Below are 11124 nucleotides of genomic sequence, written 5' to 3'. Positions count from 1 at the left end.
AATTAAAAATCCCAAATCGAATTAAGAATATTCAAATAATTAAAACCCTAATTTCTTTAATTCGAAAATCAAACAAAAATTTGGGCATGTTATTGAACTCAAAATTTGACATATAATATACCAAACTAACCAGGAAGAAAAGATCTACATGATTATGCCATCAAATCTTATCAAAAACATCAAGAACAAAAATTCCTAATTTAATCCATAAATAATTCGAAATAAAATAATAAAATAAGAAAAATACCTTGATTTCTGCACAAAAATAGATGGTTGATTCAGAAAGAGTTTTTCGAGAGCTTCGATTTGATATATGGCACGCTTGAATCGGAGTTCGATAACGACTTCATTCTTGCGTTTGATTTTCAAGAATATAACGTTTAATTAGGGGTTTCTCTGTATTTTACGGGATTTTACTGACTGATTATGATTATACGAATAAAATGAAATAATAAAAAGGCTATATATATTTATGGAATATTGAATCGTGTTGGATCATATTGGATCATTAAATTAGTTGGTTAGTCGCTAAGTAACTACAAAAACGATCCGTTTTGATAACCGTATTGGATAATTATCAAAATTGGACTTCTTATAAAACACTTTATATGAAAATAATGTAATAGTATCCCGTCTTTCGAGAATACGGGTTTTGTTGATATATCGAAATGATTATCGTATCGAAAATTATACGCCGGGACGCGTACAGGTTAAACCGTAATCCAGATTGAAAAAGTTAAAACACGGAAAATGTTCAGAATATCCGGATTAGGTTAAGAAGGATTTTTCTGAAGAGTTTCGGGTTGTAAAAACATAAAAACGGCTGAGGTTGGACTATTCCCGGTTTTATAAAATAGTTTTGTAATTATACAGAAAATAAATAATAAATTCATAAATCATTATAAAATCATATAACGATCCAAAAATTACCAGAACGATATCATAGTTATCTACTCCCTCAGTCCCTTCCAATTATTTACATTTCTGAGGAAGTGTTCGACACGCATTTTAAGGTGCATAAAAAGAATAGTTATGTAAGTTATTTTTATAATTTTCCTTTTCTGAATAAAGTTGAATGTTTTAATTTTTATTCAGAAAAACAAAATCGAAATTTTTTTTACAGAACTATACTTTATATGCACCTTAAAATGCGTGTCGGGCACTCTCTAAAAAAATGTAAACAGTTGAAAGGGACGGAGGGAGTATATTTTATTCTGGACATAATAAAATTAACATACTCACATTTAATCACATATAAACATCTGAATATCAATATCAAGCAACACATAATTCACCATAAATTATAGAATAATTATATAATAATCATTTATTGATAAAATAATTACACGCGATTTCCCGGATATTACAAATAGGCTCAACATGGGTAGGTTCCATTGTTGCACTAGGTTGGTTTGCACTGGTTCTCATGTTTGGCATAAAATAAGGGTAGGTATTAAATCTTTCAATCATGAAAGGTGTTAACTTAAGACCCACTGGAACCTTATTCTTAGTAAGAAGTGATCCAAATAGAATTTTGGACACTTGCTTAAAGTTGCCAATTAGTGACCTGTTTACTCCTTCAAGCATATGTATGTCATTGACTTTATGGTTTAAAGCAGATAAAATGAATCTAGGAAGAAAAATTTCCTTACCTCTTGACTCCAATGCCATTGTTAGCCTGGTGCTCAATTCCTCCAATATGTAGTGTCCTACATTGATCTGTTTGTTATGAGCCATTGAGTAGACTAGCTTCTGGACAACACTTGATATGTTGTCAAACCTTGACTTCCTGCAGGTGAAGGCCCTTATTAATGAATCAAAAAGAAAGGACCATTCCCTTCTTAGATGCTTCTTGTTCATGCTGGCCAGGTTGATCTTCTCAGAATAGTTAATAAAATTCATGAATTCATAGATATAATCCTCAGTTGGAGCCTCCACCAGCTTGTGAGTAGGTATTCCTAATGCCATATTGATATCATTTTCAGAGATCTCCACCTGTTGGCCCTTGATTGTGCATTTTATCATAATTGATGCAACGCGGTTCTCATGCACAATTGTCTTGTTCTTGCTCTGTTCCAAAATCCCTTAACATATCCAAGTAAAGCACTGGATTAGCAGCAAGAGCCCCTACAAAGTAGGTCTCAAAAAAGAACTTGACAAAATATCTGAAAGTTTCAGGTGCTGGGTTTGAATCTAAGAATGCAAGGAAGTTAGTCTCCTTTGGGATGAAGAGTACAATATTGTTGGTTGCCATTGTTATGAGTATGGAGTTTAGTGGGTAAGAAAAATTAGCGAGAAAAGAGTGAAAATGAGAGAGAAATCGGTTTTGGATTGAAAAGCTAGGTCACTTGAGTTCTCGAAAGTGTAAGTATGTATATGTATCGAGATGTCTGGGTATTTATAGTAAAAGCAAATGACTTGTCGAGAAGTCAAAAATAGACGTTTGGAGTATACTTATCGAGAAGTCATTTTGAGATGTGAAAAACATATCGATAAGTCATTTTATTTATTCTTGTAAAGAACTAAAAAATTAACTTATCGAGATATCAAATAAATACCCAGTTTGTCCAAAATGGACTGAATTGTTTCCATTTTTTATTTGAATAAATTCAAAATAAAATCAGAGTAAATTTGCCAAAAGTATTTTACCAAAATAATTTATTATATTAAATTATTTCAGTTTTGAGTTATTGATAAGTCTAGAAGTTATACTTTGTAGAGAACTCTGTGAGTTAACACTACTAGAGAACTCTACAATGACTTATCGATAAGTCATAATAAAGCTTATTGAGAAGTCACTCGAGAAGTCAGTAAGTTGACTTACCGAGAACTCATTCGAGAAGTCATAAAATGACTTGTCGATAAGTCAGTTAGACTTATCGAGAACTCAGTTCTCTGTATACTTTTGATCACTTTGATTATGTCTTGTGTTTATTTTACATATTAAAGATGTAAATTAACATTTTGACAGTTTTCGTAGAATTGAAAAATTCCAAGCTGAATTTTTATTTTTGAATAATAACTATGCAAAGATTTCTGAAATATTTATAATTCATATTTCAGTTAAATTCTAATAAAATTAAATTAATTTGGAAATTAATCAGCTGCAACACATTAGCTGAGTTCTTTCCTTAGGATGAAGAATTTAACATTCCAATTTCACTTACAAGTCTAGTGAAAGTTGCTTTATCCAAAGGTTTATTAAAAATATCAACTAATCTTTTTTCTGTTGGAACAAAAAATGATCTCAATGGTACCATTTGCAGCATGTTCTCTAATAAAATGGTACCTTACATCAATGTGCTTTGTTCTAGAGTGATTAACTGTATTATGCACAATAGATATAGCACTAGTATTATCACACATTGAAATTTTGTGTAACACTAGGCCATAGTCCATTAGCTAATTTCTAATCCAAAGCATTTGAGCACAACAACTTCCAGCGGCTATGTATTCTGCTTCAGCTGTGGAAGTTGACACAGATTATTATTTCTTACTATGCCAGGATATAAGTCTTTGTCCAAGAAACTAACAGCTCCCACTAGTACTCTTTCTGTCCACCCTGCATCCAGCAAAATCTGCATCTGTGTATCCAACAGCTTCAAAACTAGTTCCCTTAGGATACCATAATCCCAAGTTAGGAGTCCCCTTCAAATATCTAAAAATTCTATTAACATGATGTCTAGTCTACTTGCAGTCAGGTAAAGCAATGATCCAATCATTCCTCCATAGCTTGAAATATCTACACTTTTCCCTTTTCTATCTTCATCAAACTTTGTTGCTGTAGATATAGGTGTAGAGCAGGTGAACAATCAACCATGCCAAACTTCTTCAATAAATCTTTGACATACTTAGTTTGGTTGATGAAGATCCCATTACTTCTTTGACTAACTTGAAGTCCAAGAAAGTAACTTAATTCCCCCATCATGGTCATTTCATATTCACTCTGCATAAGCTTAGAAAATCTTTGGCAACACTTTTCATTTGTAGAACCAAAGATAATGTCATCCACATAGATCTGAACTAGGTTCATATGATCATCATGGTTTTTGTAAAAGAGAGTCTTGTCTATGGTACCTCTAGTAAAACTATGTTTAAGTAAGAATTGTGACAATGTATCATACCAAGCTCTAGGTGCCTGCTTTAGTTCATATAGAGCCTTGAGCAACTTGTACACAAAATTTGAAAATTCTGGATCTTCAAAGCCAGGTGGCTGTTGCATATATGCTTCTTCTTCTAACTCACCATTTAGGAAGGCACTCTTAACATCCTTTTGATACACTTTGAAATTTGTATATGCAGTAAATGCTAGAAAAATTCTTATTGCTTAAAGTCTTGCAACTGGAGAAAAAGTTTCATCATAATCAATTTCTTCTTCCTGTGAGTAGCCTTTTGCAGCCAACCTTGCTTTGTTTCTGGTAACTATACCAATTTTAATCCCTCTTGTTCCGGAATACCCATTTTATTCCAATTATACTTCTATTCTTTGCTGCAGGAACTAGCTCCCAAACTTTGTTTCTTTCAAACTGATAAAACTCCTCTTGCATGGCGGATATCCAATCAGGATCCATTAGAGCTTCTTCAGTTTTCTTGGGTTGTACCTAAGACAGATTGCAGGCATGTAGGCACTCATTAGCAGTTGCATTTCTAGTCCTTACACCAGCATTTGGATCACATATTATTGCATTTGGATTGTGACTTCTATCCCATTTTTTGGTGTGAGTTTGTTGACTAGTGCCTTCATCATTTTCTTTATTATTGGTATGATTTGTAGATCCCTCTTTTCTTTTCCCCCCTGATTTTGTGCTATCGAAATCAGGTGTTTGAGATGAGCTTCCATTTCCATGATCTTCATGTTCAGTAGACTCTTCATTCATTATTTGTTGTGTATTGACTTCACCTTTTTCATCAGAATCACTGTTAATGTTGAGATTTTCAAATGCAAGGGCTTCAACTTCATTTTCATCAAGCATTCCAAGCCTGGACATTTATCATCATCAAAAGTCATATATGTGCTTTCCATGATTTTCTTTTGATCAATTACATAAACCTTGTAGGCAGTTCTCTCCAATGAATATCCCTGAAAATTGCTTCAAAAACTTTTGAGTCAAATTTTCCCACATATTCAGAGTTGTCTTTTAAAATGTAACACTTGCTTCCAAACACATGAAGATGCTTTACAATAGGCTTTCTTTTAGACATGATTGATTAGGGTTATTTGCCATGCATCTTGTTGATGAGATATCTGTTTTGAGTGTAACATGCAGTATTAACAGCTTCTTCCCAAAAACTAGTTGGCAACTTGGCATCTTGTAGCATTGTCCTTGCATTTTCTACTAATGTTCTGTTCTTTCTCTCAACTACACCATTTTGTTGAGGTGTTCTTGCTGTAGAAAATTCTTGAACAATGCCTTTTCTTTTGCAGAAATCACACAATGTAGCATTTCTGAATTATGTCCCATTATCACTTCTCAATCTTTTCACACAGTTTTAATCTTCAGCCTATTTCTCTATCTTCTTTATGTGCTTAATTATGATGTGTGGAGTTTCATCCTTAGAATACATAAATTCTACCCAAGTATATCTTGAGAAATCATCCACCATCAAAAGTGCATATTTGTTCCTTGAAATTGATAGGACATTTACTGTCCCAAACAAGTCCATGTGAATAAGTTGCAATGGTGCACTTATGAAATTCACAGTTTTTGACTTGTGACTTGATCTTTTCATTTTTCCTTTCTGACAGGCTTCATGTAATGCCCCAAAATCCGGGGTCAGAGGATTTGGTCGTCACTATAAAACCTCAATCCAAATTAGCTTGTTTATTCAATAAACAACTGCCAACGGAAGATATTTAGCATCTATGACCCCAAACTAATCCAAGATCTTTTAAGGTTACAGTTCTGGAAAGAAGAAATCCAAATTCCACAAATAAATTTCTCACTTTCTTTTACTTTCTCTTAAAACTCTTTTAGACATATTCCAAAACTCAAAACTTAACCCGCTGGTATAACTTTGAAAAGAAGTATACTAGGCCCAAATATACAATACACAACTGTAATATAATATAATATAAATAACTTTACACAATAGAACTTATACTAGTACGCAAACCCTGGACCAACAACCTTCCAAAAGCTTCTTCCTTTCCTTTCTCAAATTACGCAGCTAAACAGCGCAAGCTAATCCTTACTGGAGGTTAAATTTAAAAACAGGCAAGTATGAGCGGAAGAAATGCTCAGCAAGTACAGTATATCATCTATATGGTCGTTTTGATATAAAACTGACATCTGTATTAGAGCAGAATATTTAAAATCATAATTGCTGAATCGGAAAATTTAGTTAGGGAACCCTATAATTGGTTCCTTAAATATACTCAAAATCCTTTCTATATTTTTGAGCGAAATGCTTCAGCAATACTTTGAATCTTGACGAGAATAAAACTCGTAAAACAGTGTTTACGGAAATATCGTAAACAACGATAATGAAACAATGATTATGGACTGAGTCGTAAACTCATTCAAAACTCCACTCTTAATATTAATATTCATTTTAATGTCATATCAAATTAGATATCAATACGAACTTTGATGCTCACAACCTACCCGCGCTAAAATATAGAAGTCAACATCAATCATCTGCATTAATACCACCTTTGATATTTAACAACAACTTAAATATCAACATCAATCAGAAACCGAATTAAAACTGTATTTCATATTTCATCCAAAACAGAAACACTGGATAAATCATTTAGTATATGATTGTCAAAAATAATATGATAATTTAGATTGGAGTCTTTCACCGTGTTAGGTCACACATACACTGTAGAGGGGTGAATACAGTGTATAGTATACTCAAATCGAACTTAAAGAACTTGAGTAACAGAAAACAAACTTTATTGAAACAATAAACTCTGTTACAATATGGAACTGTTACCTCTCAGTGATGAACAAATATCACGAGAGCTGCTAGGGTTATATAGAATAATAACTTCGATAATGATAACACTTATAGTGTAAACCCTATGCCTGTGTTTATATACTACACAGTTATAAGATAATCGCTAATTGATATGGAATATAATTCTGCTTCCTAAAATATATCAATCAGATATCTTCTATTCCAAGTATTCCATTCTTCACAGAATTCCTTCTTCATGCATATCTCTTCTTATGTTTTATCTCTATCTTCTTTCCTTTAATCAGCTACTGTCCTTATCTGATCGTCCTTCAGCACTTAAGTTCTGATATCTATCTTCTGATGATTATCTCCTGATAATATAAGTACTGATATCCTTAAGTCCTGACTTCCAGTATAAGTACTGATCAACAGTTAAGTACTGATCTATCCTGTTCACACAAGATCTGAAAGCTAAACATAAAACATATTAGCCATGACATTATCAAATATATCTAACAATCTCCCCCAACTTGTAAATTAACAAAATATACAAGTTAAACAGATATTTGATGATATCAAAAACATTAAGTACAAATGCATGAGAAATAGACTAGATAACTACAACTTACAGTCCTTAAAGTTTTACCAATTTCAACTTCTGATAACAACTTCAATCTGCATAAATATCAGAATTTAAGCAGTTGTAGATCTTCGACTTGGCTTCATCATCTTCTGATCTCTCTGATGTCAGGAGTTGTTCTGAGATAGTTCTTCAACAAACATTTCTCAGCATATCTTAGTTCATCAATCATTCTCCTTTTAACACCTTTAAGCTCTGCAGTATCTTCACCAGTTTGAAAGATTGCAGCTCTGAGATCATTAATCTTTGCTTTCCTTAACTCCTGGTCTAGTCTTATGACATAAGCTTTGTCAGATTCAAGATTGAATTCAAGTCCCTTAATACCAAGATACGTTCTGATCTGTGCAGTATTAGGCTTCATATCAACAATATTCCCATTGTGATCTCTGTACTTTGGAACATATCTGCTGTCAGACTTAACAGAATAAAGCCTTTTCTGTCTCTGAATCTGTTCTTTTAAGTAGTTTGCAATAGTCTCTGTTATTCTGTCATCCACTTGAAGTAAGAAAAGTACATGCTCCAATTCTTCAAAATACTTCAAAGGAATGGCATTTTGTCTTATATGATAAACCCTACCATCTGTCATGAAATACAACATGATGTATTCTTTCAAGTAGGTATGGTAAACCATCTGTACAGATTCTAATTGATTCAATCTCTCAGGAGTTGCTCCAATACCTGGTTCACTCAAGGAAGTTGGATCATCTGTAGTGTTGTGTACTCTTCTTTCATCAGCACTTCCCAATCCAGTTTTATCTTTAGCTTCCTTTCCAGTAACTACTCTTGCTTCAAAACCACTTGGAGTAGTCTTCAAAGATTGAGTCTGTTTTGCTTTAGTGAATCCTGGTAGGAGTGTTTTAGATCTATTTTCTGATATCAAGTTAACTTGAGCACTGTCAGAGGTTACTTGCTTCTTCTGAATATCAGAACTTACAATTTCTTGACTCTGAACAACTTGAGCCATGTTAGAGGTTGTTTTAAGAACTTTTCTTGAAGTCAGAGCAAGGTCATCTTTTTCACCAGTAATTTCTTCTTCCTCAGGAGGTACATAAGGCTTGATAGGTTCACCAACCTTTTCTTTACCCTTGGATCTTGGATCTATCTGTGGTTGTGATCTAGCCAAAGTTTCTTCAGTATGTATCCTTTCTTTGATCACAATGCCTTTAGGTTTTGGAAGTAACTTTTTACCAGAAGCTTCAGATTTAGATGTGACTTTCTCTGATTTAAGTCTGGCTTCTTCTTCCTTTAAACTTTCCAAGTCCATCCCTGGATTTTCTTGAAGAAATAACTGTCTTGACATTTCCTCATCAAGATCTAGAAGTTCATCAGAACTTATCCTTTTACCAACAGCAGAACTTATTCTTTTCCCAGTATCAGAACTTGTTCTGTGACTAGCTTGTCTTGATGTAAACCTTCTACCTTGACTATGACCACTACCCATTCCAGAGTTTCCTTGGTCATCTTTTCCATCATCCTTTCCTTGCAGTGTCTTGTTGGTTTTGCATTTGGACTTAATTACCTTCTCCCCCTTTTTGGCATCAGCAGGTAATAAAAGAGAGATAAGTAGTTCCACTGAGGTCTGGATTTCAGTAAGTTGCGATTGCTGAGAAGCTTGATTTGTCAGAATTTGATCAATCTGAGCTTGTTGCTTCTCTTGAGTTTTCTCAATATAAGCAACCCTGTCAATGGTAGGTTGGAAGAACTTTTTCTTATCAATTTTCCAAACTTGTTCCTGTTTGATAAAGTTCTCCTGAATCTTGTGTAGCTCTGCATGAGTGTTGGAATGAAGACCTTGTAGATGTTTAGTACTCAATGCAGTGACTCTAAGCTGGGTTTTAAAATCATCAGAATGTAACATTTCATCAGCTTTAGTCAAGTGCTCAACAAGATGTAAAGCATTTGGAACACATGAAACTGAGTTCCATTCCTTAGTCCACTCCTGACCTGCAGGAGTTTCACTCCAAGGTACTGGTGGATCCCTGACAACAAACTCCTTTACCAGTTCAGACTTAGGAAGAGTCAGTGGAGGAGTATGTCCTGAAGGACCTGCTTCATCAGCATCTACAGTTGTAGCAGCCTCACCAGTGTCTCCAACATTTGCAGCATCAGAACTTAGAGAATCAGTATCTTCTGATAAGACAACAGTGTGAGTAGCAATGGAGGCTTCAGCATCCTCTAATTGCTGATCTGATACTAAGTTCTGATCAACAGCCATATCCTGATGCTCAACTAAAATCTGATCATCAGCATCTTGATGTAGAGAAGGTGTTAGTGATAACTCAGGAGTTTGAACAGCATCAGTAACAGGTGTTGTGGAAGGATTATTTGCTGTTGGAGCTTCTAAGAAAAGTATTTCAGGCACAACCAGGTTCTGAATATCAATTTCAGCACTTGTGCCTGGATCAACAAGAGACACAGAAGGTGAATTAGCCTTGTCAGATACAGGTTCCTGAGATGGAGTTGATGGAGAAGAACTGACTGGAGCAAATTCCTTATCTTGTGAGATCAGAGATTCCTGATCCCCTTCCTTAGCTGCTTCCTCCTTATCATCTGAAACTGGCCTTTGTGCCCTCTGTTTCTTGTACTTCCTTGTTGATTTGGATTCCTTGGGAGTTTCAGGAACCGTCATACGTCTAAGCCTCTTGAGAAGCCTAGAACCCCCAATTGCAAAATCCTTCTGAGAAGTTGCCTTCTCAGCTTCATCTACCACAGGTTCTGAAGAAGGAATCTGATCCTCAGAATCTGATTCATCTCTCAAAGTAATTCTCCTCCTCTTTTGAGGTGTTTGAGGAACAGTCTTTGTTCTCTTTGGCTTAGAGGATGTAGGCTTCACAGTAGGTGCTGAAGGAGAAGGTTGAGCAGTCTGTGAAGTGGAGAGATAGGATTTGAGATAAGTTCTGAGGGTAGGTTGAGTAGAATGAGAGGTAGGTACTGAAGTTGATGGATTTTGGTTATGGTGAGTTGGTTGAACATTTGAGTAAACAGATTTGTAAGTAGCAGGATCAGCATTTACCAGAATCTGTTTCACAGACTGAGGAATCTGTAATGGTCTCACCATTGATTTCTTTGTGTCAGCATTTATCAGGTCGTTAAAGTACCTTTTTGCAACCTTAAAAGGTGGGGTTTGAGTGCTGACTAAATGAGGTTCATCAGTACAGTAAGTGTAAATAAGTTGACAGAATCTAGCAAAATAAACAACATCTCGATCCTCGGTCATCCTATCCCCAATAAAACCAATTAAAGCAGTTGCAAAATCAAAATGAGTTTGATTGATAATTGCATACCCGATGCGCTGACTCATAATGGGAATAGCATCAAAATTTGAACACTTGTTGCCAAAAGCCTTGGTGATGCAATCGAAGAAGAAACTCAATTCTCTTCTGATATTAGCCCGTTTCAACTGTCCAAGTTTCGTCAAACTCTTTCCATATCCCAAATCAGTCATTAACCCCCGAAGTTCTGATTCCTCTGATATAGAGAAGGTACAATCTTCTGGAAGATTTAATGCTCTTCGTACTGTACCAGGAGTGACTATATAGGATGAATCACCCACTTGGAAGATAATACTGGGAGTGCCTCGT

The sequence above is a fragment of the Apium graveolens genome, chromosome 10, assembly GCF_009905375.1.
Source record: "Apium graveolens cultivar Ventura chromosome 10, ASM990537v1, whole genome shotgun sequence".
NCBI classification, from domain to species: domain Eukaryota; kingdom Viridiplantae; phylum Streptophyta; class Magnoliopsida; order Apiales; family Apiaceae; genus Apium; species Apium graveolens.
This window is presented reverse-complemented; position numbering follows the sequence as displayed.